We start from the raw sequence: 14,257 nt of genomic DNA, 5'->3' as shown, positions 1-14,257 counted from the left end.
TTTGTCTTTCTAGATGGCGCCACTGTTGCGTGAGGTTTTTAAGTGTGGCTTTCAAAGTCGTTATTACGGGCGTGAAAACATAATTTAAATTAAAATCATATTTAATACACCTTAAAACCGTACCATAAAAATATAGAGCAACCACAGTGTTGCGTAGTCCCGTTTTGTACGGAAAAAAGGGAGGACAAAAGTTTCCGAAAAACAAAACTGTCTCAAAACACAGACATTTATGCCCCGTACGTAACGCATAAATGCCATAATTAATTTCAGGTAATGCAAAATATTCACAAAATCATTCTAATTATAAATAAACCCGCGTAGCTCACCCAAAAACTATGAGATTTGACATTTCGGAGACCTCACGCTACACTAGCGCCTCTAGCGGCGAATTCATACGCGATAGCCCTCATTACACAGAGCATAAACCTTTACAGTAATCCTTACGACCGTTGATGTACATTACTGGATATATGTAACCCAGGCACAACGCGTATTGTCATGACATAAGCCTCACACAATATGAGTAGAGTTACGTCCACAATGCTTCCAGAACTCACATAATGCACAAGTAATCTCGCTCCTCTTTGTCCATGCCAAATTATGATTGGCTGACTGCCCGCTGAGGCACATTACCGTTCTACCATCACAAGACCTTAAAGCCTGGGTAATAAAGTTTGGTTCTGCGCTGATGTGCCGCCGGAACCGTTGCGTGAGGTGATTCTTATCAGCGCAAAGGTGCAATTTCTTTTATTACATTTGGGTCAGTGCAAATACTTCTTTACGGTTATTGATGTGGACGCGTTTTTTTAGGTTACGTTTTGTCCGCTGCTAAGTACACTTCTGGTTCGACTTGCTACTAAGTGTTAGGCTTGTGTAGTAGGTACATTTAGAGCCAAGGGCATAAATATATGTATGTTACCAAGAGGTTAAAAATTTCTGTACCTATTAATTTTTGCCACTAATAATAAGGTCGATGCGTACGTATATTCGAGACCTACATCTGTAAGGTATTTATTGAATACTCAAAGGGTATTTATGCCCTCGACTGTAATATCTATCTCTTTTCTCCTCTTAGTAGGTACATAGTAATACAATAGGTATCTCGAAAGAGTAATCGAACCGGATAACTCCGAATTACTCCGAATAGCTCCGATTTACAAATACGGCAGTTTTCAAATCCTGAAGTCAATGTTTGTATCCCGTGGGAACAACGGGATAAAAAGTAACCTATATATTATTTCAGGAGTGTTCAGCAGAGCTATTTACACACCAAATTTCAGCCCAATCCGTCTAGCTGTTTAAGCATGAGAGATTAATAAACACGAACACACTCACACATGTACTCACAAACTTACAATTACCTTTGCCAGCCCGTTCCTTTGCCAAAGGCATCGCACACTGAGAAGGGCAAGAAAATGTTTTTGAGGTTGCCGCGACAGCAGTATTTTTTGTTTCACACAGCTACGTGGTATGTTGACATATTACAAATATGTTGTGACGGGGGCAAAGGAACTGGCTCATGAATACGTATGTATTATAACGTGTGGTCTCCACAGAAAACCAGCGTTGCTATACATAACGTGTGGCAACAACAGAATATGTTGAGTAGAGGCCTTTTTGATGTCCTGTCGTGTCACTACGTAATTTCGTTTGTTTAACCCCCGACGCAAAAAGAGGGGTGTTATAAGTTTGACCGCTAAGTGTCTCTGTGTGATATGTCTGTGTGTCTGTCTGTCTGTGGCGCCGTAGCTCTTTATATGGGTGGACCGATTTGAATGCGGTTTTTTTATTTGAGATCAGGTTTTCTAGCGATGGTTCTTAGACATCATCATCATCATCCCAGCCTATATACGTCCCACTGCTGACAGTATCTGTACAAACTTATTTTTAAATTTATTTAGAGGAAGCACTTGTACGCACTTCGGCAGATTGTTAAAATTTTTCATGCACATTTTCTGTAAAGTGCTGTCCGAAGCACACAAACATGAACGAGTCGTCCTGGATTCCGCTGAAGTCTAGACGAATTTTCTTTTGCTGGTGTGAAGAGATACATGTGCCTTCTTACAAACATGTATATCTCTAGAATATAAAGGCAGGGCAAAGGCAGAATACCAAGCTTTTTAAAAGTGGTTTGCATGATTCATATGGGGCTGAACCACAGACAGCACGTATACATTTTTTCTGTGCAATGAGTGCCTTGCAAAAATTTGTACAATTTCCCCATAGAATAAGACCGTATCTTAAGGTCGAGCTAACATAGCCATGGTAGGCAGCCAAGGAGACTTGCAAGCCTGAAGTACGTCTCAGTTTTTGTAATACATAAACAAATCTGTTCAATTTACAACAATTTTTTTCTATTTGCATATAGCAAGCTTGCATATAGCTATTTTTCTATAGCATCCCAGATGAGTCGGGCATGCTGCCGAGGCCAGCTCGGCAGTATTCTATGAGCATTCTCCACCTCCCTCGAAAAAAAAATCGATTTAGCCGTTTTTAAGGTGGCAAAAACGGAGCCATGCCTGTCCTTATCTGTCTGTCTGTCTGTCTGTCCGTCCGCGGCTTTGCTCAGGGACTATCAATGCTAGAAAGCTGTAATTTTGCACGAATAGTATGTAAACTATGCCGATAAAATGGTACAATAAAAATTCCAAAAAAAATTTTTTAGTGTACCTCCCATAGACGTAAGGTGGGGGTGATTTTTTTTTCTCATCCAACCTTGTAGTGTGGGGTGTCGTTAGATAGGTCTTTTAAATCATTACGGGGTTGGTAAAACGATTTTTCGATTCAGTGATTTGTTCGCAAAATATTCAACTTTGAAGTGCAAATTTTCATTAAAATCCAGCGCCCCCATGGTAAAAGATAGTGTCAGAAACATTGAGACTACTGTCGGAGTGCTATTTCTTACAGTTAAATCCATTATATCATCAAGACGTTCTTCGTTTGAGTAGATACGTAAAGGTATGTTTAAACTGTGATTTGATTCACGACCAAACTTCTCGAAAGTTGGACGGGCACAAATCTTGTCTACGTTTGCGACGTGCCTACGAGCAATTTCTGTGCCAATTTGTGTGCAGTGTTTATTTTCTAAGAAAAGGGGTGGGTTATTGACCCACATTGATATGAGTAGTAGAACGTATATTCACCTGAGCATTAACGAGAGAATCAGATAAAATGTCAGTATATATATAACCTAACCAACAAAAAGTTGGAAAATCCCCGACTTTGTCACTTCTAAGTTCAATATCTCCAAAACGGCGGAACCGATTTTGATAAAACATGTTTAAGAACCATCGCTAGATAATCTGCTTTCAAATAAAAAAAATGCATTTAAATCGGTCTACCCGTTTAAGAGCTACGTTGCCACAGACAGACAGACATACAGACACACATAGCGGTCAAACTTATAACATCCTTCGTTTTGCGTCTGGGGTTAAAAATAAAAAGCAACAAGAATAATTTATTCTCTTTTTATACATAGGTAGTGGAGTTAATTTTATTCTACCACTTTTTCCAGGCAAAATTGAAAACCAAAACGTATTAAGTAAGTTTCTTGCGGCGCATTCTTCTTGGCAGTGATGCATGGCATGTGATGAAAAATGACGTGTAAAAGTGCCCATTGCGGTTTACTGAATAAATTATTTAAATTTGAATTTATTCTGTAAGAAAGGCAAAGAGCTCTTTTACATGTTTTTATACTATCAGCACTTTCGGAGGAAGAATGCAACGCAAGAAACTTGGTTTATGACTATTATGTACAACCCTTGCCAAATAAAAGCTTTCTAGATCTGAGGCGCGGATACGAACATGACGAAACTGAAAATGGTCCTGTTTTTACTATTTTAACAACCGAAATCTCTAAAAACTGAGCTGACAACCTTAATTACGAGAACACTATACTACCAGCATGTTGATCAGGAATAATAGTGACAAAATAAATCTGACATCACTAAGAAAATTTATTTCAATAATAAATCAGCTACAATAGCTACATCATCGAAACATGTATGACTATACGTTGGTAGTTTTATTTTCGTCCATGCAATTAATCAATAGTAGATTGTTGCACCAAGCAGAAATTTATTTATTACTGCACCGAGTGCCGATTTGGAGCCAGTGAGCGAGGGCTTTAAAAAGCACGAAGGCAATATAAATTACTTAATGCGAGGTGCATAATCTGCTTTTCTTTCAACTATTACAGGAATAGTAGACGAAAAAAAAACTCATGCTAAACAATTAATAGGAAAGAAATGTCACTAGCACTCGATTTGTAAGTTTACATTCGTACTCTCAAAAAATGTCCACGGAAAATTCGCAAGGTTCCCGCCAGCTTTTTTTTTTAATTTCTTACTTTTTTTTTGGCAGAGTTAGTAGCTAGTAGCAGATATTTTTCCCCGCGATCTGGCAAATTTCGGATGGGCGCCAGGTTGGCCAACCAAACACACAGTTTTTTTTATATTTTTGATAGGATTGCTGGTAGCAACCATTTTTTATATAGAATCTGTCAAATTTCATAAGACCGTCAGGTTGACCAACCTAACACTAGATTTTTCAAACTATGCAGGCTAATTTTATAGCAAAAATACTTGTGTTACCTCTTTGGTGGTGAAATTTAAAAAATAAACTAAAACAATGCAATAAAGGATTTTCATACATTTTTTCTTCTCTAGAACAGAAAAGTCCCGCTTTGTGCTGGATATTTAGTGCGGTTATGATGAAATTAAAGCATAGTTGGAAGAAAAAAAATTTGTTAGTACGTCATAGCCAGATTATTATTATTTTCGTAATTAAGGTTTTTTTTTAAATACTTTGGTACTAGATTTTAGCGGACTGTGCTTTTTGTTTTATCGTCACCCAGCTACGTATTCGTTCCCCGTGCACCGAGTCGCTGCCAATAACCGTCAAAGAGTTTTGTACTGCGCACTACCAGATTAATGTACTGTCACTACATTTACATAAAATATGCTAAATTTCAACTCAAGCGGATACCGGGAAGTGATAAATAATTTTTTTAGGTACTTACAAAATTGCAGCACATTCATCAATAAAAGTTCGCACATAGAATAAATATCAGCTTTTTTCAACAGAAACAAGCCAAACTAAAGCCCATAATTATTTCGTTTATAATCTGTCCGCAAATAGAACGAAACAAACAAATCTTGAATAAAGTGTTTGGAGGCTTTTACCTTAGGGAGCGGACTTGAAAGATTATTTGCCTTATCTGTTAAACTCCTCGATATATTCCGCTATCTTGAAGGGACACCCTGGGGTAAATGCGACAGATATAATATATACAGTAGCTGATAGTATTTTGTATAAAACTAAATTTACCAACGATGATCCTAATTCAAGTACCTGTCTACAAGAAAATGACATTTGTGCACTCACAAGCTCTCAAAGACTTGGAAGCTAATACAATTACACGAAGGGGTTCTCTAGAGGGATGAAGGAGTTAAGTTTACCTTTGTATTTACAGCTCATGCATTTTATTTGTATCCGACGTGATACAATTAAATGAAAACCTTTTAGAGAAACAGTAAAGACTTGCACGTTTTACTTAAATGGTAATAATATAATTAGTAGAAGCAACCGGAGTAATAAATAGTAAGGTAGGTACTCTTAAATGTAAATCTTGTACATCTAAACGATTAATTCTGTATACCTATTTATTTCGAATTATCTCGGAAACGGTTCCGATGGTTTCGATTAAATTTGCTATGTAGGGATTATTGAGGGCGAAGAATCTATCTAGCTTGATCTCGTGGAAAACGCATGTCATCGAGTTTTAGTCTTCTTCTAGTTTAATTCTTGTTATTTTTACAAGCTTTTTAACAGCGTTGTGGCATGCCGCAACATTATGCTGAGTGGGTCCCAATTTATACTATTCCATGTTTTTTTTTTAATTAATATTTCATTCTAACGTGTTTTTTCTGTGTATCGAATATGTGTAAATAAATGTCCCTCTCTCTCTCTCTCTCTCTCTCTCTCTCTCTCTCTCTCTCTCTCTCTATTTAGTTTCACCTGTCCCGTTGTCTGTCTGTATGTCTGTAATCAAATCTTGCAAGTTTAATTTGACTAACTTTCAGTAGTTGGATTGACTTGAAATTTGGTATACTTATGTAAATAGCGTGACAATAATCTGGTAGTGACATCCTGGTAGTCCAGCCAGGATCGTCTCCAGAGGACGGAACTCTTTAACGGTTAATGACATCTACTTGAAATTTGGTATTCAAATAAAGTTTGGGTGACTATACGAGTACATTCAATTAAAAGTACAGTCAGCAAAAAAGTCTTGTATTAAAAAAGTATTTTTAGAATCGTTAATGTTAAAATCGCTCAAACAACAGATAAACGTTGGGAGAGAAAAGTCCCCGAGTAGCGACTACGAACCGGAAGACGAAGCGTTGGCAGGTCTCTCACTATGTGACTGACGACATCATGAGAGTTGCGGAAAACCGATGGATACAAGTAGCAAGTAAGCGTTCCAAAGGTGAGGCCTATGTTTAACAATGAACGTCTTCCGGCTGATGATAATTAGTCCAGTTGTTTAGACGGTGTGTTCTGTGACTGTTAGTCAATATCATTCTCTTATACCTACCAATACATTTTATTACAAACCAAGGCAAACCTTTCAAATTGATATCAACTCCATGTCTGCTTTTCCAGACACATGTAGTAAAACTTTACGATCCAACCTCCTCATACGCAGGAACATATAAAAGGTCGGCTTAAAGTAAACAATATTACTAGCTTTCGCAAAGCTACAGAAGGATTCAGAACCAATAAACCCAGGTTAAAAGCACCCTGTTTATGCACTAAGCTGGGCTCACCTAAGAACAGAAGCGATACTGACAATAGCGTATAGTTACTCTATGAGCTTCCTCTTACGCCATAAAGCCAACCATTAAAAAGTTGTAATGCTAAAGTTTCTTAAGCACATTTCTTATTTAAACTCGGAGAATGGAGACTGCAAACAGACATTAAAAACAATACCTACTTGCATGTCTTGGTATAAGACTAATTAAGGATTATTAAAATAGGGAAGCTTTTTATGGACCTTTTTAGAATTCCGTAACCGAAGAGATAAAAGAAACCCGGAATTTATTAAGTAATGAAAGAAAATAAAGATTCTAAACAAAATGTTAGAAAGTATTATTTGCAAGAAAAAATATTGAAGTATCAAAGCGACAGAATATTTTGAAATAAATATATCTATAGGCTGACCAGGAATATAAAAAAACCTGACGCAAGGGTAGCACTTCTACATTTTATATTGCAACATTCTTTACAGTTACTATACGGTACCTACCAGTCATATTGACAACGGCGTCGGTGATGTTATTTAAAGGAATATTTTCTAATCCTTCCAATAACGTTGTGAATTATTTTCCTTCCAAGGCTATGGATAATCTTCAGCATTTTATCGCACAAAAACACAAAATAACTCTTTAAAATACGACGCACAAACAACGTTACACTTTTATAGCAATAGACACATGAAATTTGAATTTATTGTTACCAGTGCAAAAAATTAGTTCTATTTGTTTTCCGCAAAATGGCGAGGTTTTTTATAATTCTGGTCAGCCTTTACGTCGTCGAATTTCTTGGTGATTTCTTCTGAACAAAGATTTTTCCGAACCGGTGGTTGATTTTCCGCCGTTCGTAGCGCTAAGTGCTTGTTATAGCCTAAATTGAATAAAAATATTTGCACTGTGACTTTGACGTTTAGTACCTACGTAAACTTGTTAAAGAAGTTCATGAACAAAAGGATAAAATATAGCAGTAAAAGTGTTACAATTTTTAGTTAGCTTCTACTCGTATGTGTGTAGATAACAAGGCAAGTGAAGCATTATTAGCAGGGGTCGGACAAAAAGTGTGGATGACGTAAAAATGACGTAATCTTTCACACAAGATGATGTTTTTATTTAAACTTCCGTGTGACATGTAGTAACAAAGTAGCATTAATGAAGTAACAAAATAATCGTTAATAAATCAATGGAATTCAGTGAATAAAATAAATTTTATATCGTTTAATAAAGAGGTTGATAAATGACAAGTGATAATTGTTTATGACAATCAAAAATACTATTTGAAATCATCCTATAAGTGGTTTGACGTCATCGGCACTTTTTGTCCTACCCCTGATTATTAGGTACCCAATTCAAACTGCTAGTAAAATACAGTCACAAAGATTATGCACTAAATGCATATAAGTGCTACAAATTTGAATGGGCTAGTTCTAACTACTTATCATAGAGTGCAGAGGAACTTTGGATTACATTAACTTACGGTTTTCGCCTCAAGTTAACTAAAAACACACGTTGCTTAATCCTGTTAAAAAATGCTACGCTACGCTTCGCAGCCTTAATCCACTCGCTTGATAAAATTAAATTATGCGACATCATTAAAGTTACAGTTGATAATTATGCATATTTCAATTATGTGGATTTATTATGCTGAAGAAGAGTTATGGTTTTTTATTATTATGCCAGTTTGATGTTATGCACAATTTTATTATGTTAAGCCAAATCTGTTATCCGAATTCATATAAGGACAATTAATGTTATGCATAGTAAGAGCATCCCCTCTAAATGCTTACAATCCGTGAGCTCTTAAAAAACCTTCGGGTTTCGGGGGAAATCGGAAGGATTCGTTAGTAGAAAATGACAATTGTCTTTTTGACTTAGTAGCAATCCATCACGCGAGGAGTGCACTCGTTGTGTTTTCATTGATTTATATAGAGCAGTTAAAACCACCACTTACATATTTATTTGGTTTGTTATTTTTCGGAAATTGATTCCCATGGCGAGTCAAATTATCAGAGTACGAGTATTTCTGTAAATTGCTAATGACGAGGAATTGTTTATAATATATATGAATATTTTGTAAAGAAGCTGAAAGTTTTAAGAAAAGTGTTGATCGTAAATATTTTAATAAGGTTCAAAACCGAGTTATAGAAGCAATGGGGATTTCGAAGAGTATATAAAAAAAATATTAAACGAAAGCAGACCAAAAAAAATCATTACAATACCCAAGAGAAGTAGATACAGTATAACAACAGCCTTATATACTTCCAACTTCTAAATAAAAGTGGTGTGTTAAGGCGGGGTGTTAACGATATTAACGATAGAAGAATTCGAAAATGCTGATTATGTTTTATTTGTATCATGACGAAAAGTCATATTGTATTAAAATTAGAAAAAGATAAAGAAGCGTAATATTATTACAGTAACGTTTATTTTGTACTGATGGTTATTCTTTACATAACTTTTTACGGTAGCTTTGAAAAGTTTTGCTAGTTTATAACAGAACAGAACAGCATATTTATCACGATCGTGTGTCATTGTCAATACCCGAAGCATGCTTCTAAAATCCAAAGGTTTTTTAAGAGCTCGCGGAGTGTACTTGTTTTATGTTTTTATTATAACGGCCACGCTGCGGGCATATGCGCTTGTTTTCCAAACCTCTTCCCTCAATGTCCTTCGGTAACTTTTGTCCTCTCGCCAGATACTTTCTTTCTTAATTTGCCACGTGAATAACATCTTTTTCCCAGATAAAACTTGGCTCGTTAAGACTCTTAATTTGTGCGATGTATTTAGCACGCTCTTTCAAACACTCATTTCATTCACAAATTGTAGGTACTTTCTCCACCCCTTTAATTACAAGAGTAGGAGATATTCGTTGGTTAAAGTCATTGTTTCGCTAAGTTTGAAAGGTTTTTGGTGTCAAATAAAAGGTCAAATAAAAACATGTCCAAATAACGAGAACGTCAATAAATAAAAGTCAAAGTTTAGATTGCCTTTTCGCAAATGAAAGTAAAACCGCTAAGCGATTGCTCCAAAAACATCCAATAAAGTATCCCCATTTGACCGCCTTGGACCGGTGACTCGATCTGGAGCCCCGTTTACCTGATGATCCGGGTTCTTGGCATTTGAATGTTTAAATGATTCTTCAAATGGACTTTTAAAAGCGGCTCACGAATCCGCTGGAATAAAGACGAAGGGCAACTTCCCGCGTTCTCACATGCTGTGGCGGGCACTTACCGGATTTTGCTCTGGACATTTGACGAATGACCCGTTCACAAATTTATTGCAAAAAAAAAGTTTGTCTATACCACGCGCCATATCAATCTGCCTAAAAGTTTTTTTTTTATACAGTATAGGCTTGCGTTTGGCCACAATCACGCCTGACGGAAAGCGAGGATGAGGCCTACGATGGAGCACGCTTGCCTAGTAAATGCTCATTCATTCAGGACTTGAAAGCGGCTAAGTTGTAGTATACCTGATTTAGGGGAAATAAGCAGAAAGAAGGCAGTTGAGCGAGGTGTTGCACTCGCCCCCAAGCAGTGCGAACCGTACCGCAACGCTAATGGGTGGCTGATCTGGAGCGCGCGGGGACGCCCGAGCCCCCCCCCAAAGATGGCCATCGGGTCCTTTCATCCGATCGCCAACCGGCACGATGGAGCATCCCGGGATTTTTCGCGAGGTGGCGGGGCAGCCTTTCATAGGTGGCTAACCCAATACTTGGGCCCCCTACTACCTGCGGTCGGCCAGCGGAGAACCGTGCCTCGGATCCAGCGCAACAAAATACGGGGCACCGTAACCGGTACGCGCGCGCTGCACAACTGCTCAGACCCTTCCTCCAAAATGGCTACTATAGGCAACTGGCCGGAACACGCCGAGTCGCTTGGCGGCCAGGCTCAACCTATAGGTTTCGGTTTAACTCCGAACTTTCATAAGAACGCGAACGTTTTTAAGAACTTAACTATAACCTTAATAAACCGGTTTATTCGACGAGTGACAGCTGGCCGGCCGGCGGCGGGCGGCGATGTTTATCTTGCGCTGGAATAAACCGGTTTTTATTGTTCTAAACCGGTTAATCTGACAAGAACTTTATGGAAATGTTCCCTTAAAAACCGGTTTCGCGAACGAAACCAAAATGAAAAGGTTTTGCGCCAAGTACATGATAACGGTTTGGAAATTTAACCGGTATCCGAGCCTTGTTTTTATCCTTAAATCTGATTATATATAGTGTATAGAGTAAGTAGGTATATGACATAACAGAAATAAAGTATCATATTCAAATATCAGATTAATAATAGGACACCATACCATATACGGAGGAATGTCTACCATATATGGGATAAAACCTGAGATTGTCATTCGACGCCAACCACGTGAAGACCACCCTTAATTATGACTAATATATGTATTATGTTATACCTATATATGCTCATACAACTGAATTATTCAACAGAGTTTACCCAACCATTGTGTGTTTCTGTTCACCCCGTTCTCCTCTAACATCTCAATTATACGTCACTCCAAATCTGCACCAAAAGCATGTACGTTAGTTGTCAGAGGAAAATCTCGCAAAAACCAGCCACTTCTTTAGTCGTCGCATTACGCAGTGCGCCGCGACGCGTGCATCCCGATGTGAGCTATAACTTATCCGAGGTAACCGCGCCCGGACATAAATCACGTCGCGTTTTTCACGCGCGACCGAGATAGGAGCGCAGGCGCGACTCACGGAGGCATTTTCTGCACAGACCCGCGGCGATTCACATGACCAACAGTTTATTAAATTTCCATTTTAACCATTATTAGATATATTTAAAATTAGGAAATCAAAACCGGAACTAGGAATTGTTGTGGTGTTGATTATATTTATGATCTTTGATTTCATTTGCTCGCTTTTGCAAGATTTATTGTAAAGCTAATCTGACATACACAATCACAACAGCACAGTACAAAAAAGGAGCAGTATACCGTCTCGGCAGTGTCCTTGATATAATTACTTACCTACGCCGGCTCGGTGCGCAAACGCGCGATAGGACTTCCTACTCTACTGTCACTCTTTGGTTATGTATTTGATTTGATAATGTCACATGAAATTTAAAGTAGGGAAAGGGTTAGGAGCTTTAGGAACGTAATAAGTAGTAACAAAAATGCATTTTACGATATGTTAATAAACCTCAAAACGTATAATTATGTTTTAAACGGTTTTATTTGGCTTCATCACTGCGTATACTTATTTGTTACCTACAAATTAGCTACGGAGAATTATTTGCGTCTCTTCTGGGATGTGCGAAAAGCTTAATTGTTGAATTTAAGAGTATTAAATATTCGCATTCTGATAAAAAAAACTTCATTAGATATGTTTTTGTTATATTATATTAGATGAATTTAAACATCCGTACACTGAACAATATTGTTTATAACGTTATGACCTATTAAGGTACCATCAGCCAAATAAGTGGTCTATTAACTTTAAACAAGTTCTTATCAAATTAATATGTCGCTAAAGTTGAACTTTGAAGTTGACAGACACATCTATTGGCATTATTGTTTTAATGACATGCAAACGATTATCAACTTTATGTTGGTAGGTAGACCACATATTTAGCTGATGGTATGTAATAAATTCGCGTGAGTCTGTACGAAACCGCGGAGCACTCGCGACTGATGGTTGCCGAGGTATGCTGAAAATTCACGGCGCGTAGATATTATTCGCGTTCCGGCCATTTGTATGAAGACGTTATACTGCTCCTTTTTTGAACTGTAACAACAGCTTGATGGGTGAGACAGAAGTTCAACCTCGGTTCAATTTAAAAAATAACAATAATCAATGATTATTTGTGATTTAGGAAGAAAGAAAAAAGAAAAAAAATTAATCACCAAACAGTCTACATCACATGTGATGTTAGAGAAAATGAATATTAAATAACGAGAGTAAAAGCATCGTACGTATGTGTTACTGCTACGTTCGGAGCATATTTTTCGGTTGATATGCGATACTTGTTTTTACTTACAAAACCATTCAAGGTAGGTTAACAATTAAAAAATATTAGTTAAAAATAAAATTATACCTACTTATAATTACTGTTTCATTCTCTCTGCGCCTTTGATTAAAATGTTAATATTGAATACGAACAGCTTTTGATGGGTATTTACTTCCCGCGGCGGGCCTGCCCAGTCCAGCCGCCGTATGTCCCCGCTGTCCGCTCGTCGGCTGATGCTGCCGGCGCAAAAACGCGCGAGCTTAGGTACAACGATTTGGTCCACCACATACCTGCCTACAGAAACAGTTTAAAAGCTTTTTAACTGATTCAGGGTCGAAAATGCAGAAAAAACAAATAATTGCAGTCCGTTTCGGTAATAGTTTGGAAAAGATGGACCTTACAAGATCAAGCGACATTTTATACCTACTCGTACGTCAGAAGTAGGTAATTTTTCTGATTCCATATTGTAAGCAGCTTAAGTTTTATTGCTTCCTTTATGACCGACTAAGGTCGAAATGACGACCCAAATTTTATTTACATCCGATACTTTTTCTTTACAAAAACCTCTGTAATAAAATTGTGAGAATAGCCTGGAAAACTATTTTTTTAATAATTTTCCTTGTTCCACCCTGTCCCTAGGTACCAGGTTAAAAATAGCTCCACCCGCCAGCCGTCCGTTAGCCAGATGACGTGTTTTTTGTGTCTAGCTTTCGTAACTTCACTCAAAGTTCACCCTGTAGGTTTTATTTATATACCGTCGGGTCCTAATGTGCTGTTTCAATTATCCTGTTTAACCGAACATGACTTACGCCTATGCTAGGTACAGTAAAAAATCAGTAACCAATCTACATAAAACTTACCGAATCTGCTATCTCAAGCGTTTTCTCGCTTCATCGTTTTGGTAGCCCCAGATATGAGTACCTTATGTAAAATGAATATTTTTGTCTGTCTGTACGTTTTTTTGTTACTCCTACTCGTACACATTTAAACGGCAACAACAGATTTAAATAGAATTTGGCATGACAAAAACTGGAAATCTGTAATTTTGTAATAACAGATAGCCTAGTTTTTATCCCAAAATTCACAGAGGATAAGGATAAAATTATAAAATTTCAACCGCTAGGTTTAGAGATATGACATATTGAATGGGTAATTTTAATGCAACGTTAATAGAAGAAAGAAAGAAGTAATTAATACAAACTTTCTTGCTGACTATACTTTTTGTTGGGTGTACTTGCATTGTCATTCAAGTTACATTACCATTCAAGTCAATTCGACCAATTCGAAAAATTTACTTACAACATTTTAGGCAATCAAATAAATTAGAATATACGAAGTGAAGTTAAATAAAAGCTTGTAAAAAATTACTGCCCCATCTAAAATTGCTCCTAGAAAAGATTTCCTGAAATAAAATCTAACACACAATTTAGCCATAGGGCTATCTTTTTCTCACTTATTTATACGAGCGAGCGAAACCGC

This window comes from Choristoneura fumiferana, chromosome 10, assembly GCF_025370935.1.
Source record: "Choristoneura fumiferana chromosome 10, NRCan_CFum_1, whole genome shotgun sequence".
Taxonomy (NCBI): Eukaryota; Metazoa; Arthropoda; class Insecta; order Lepidoptera; family Tortricidae; genus Choristoneura; species Choristoneura fumiferana.
This window is presented reverse-complemented; position numbering follows the sequence as displayed.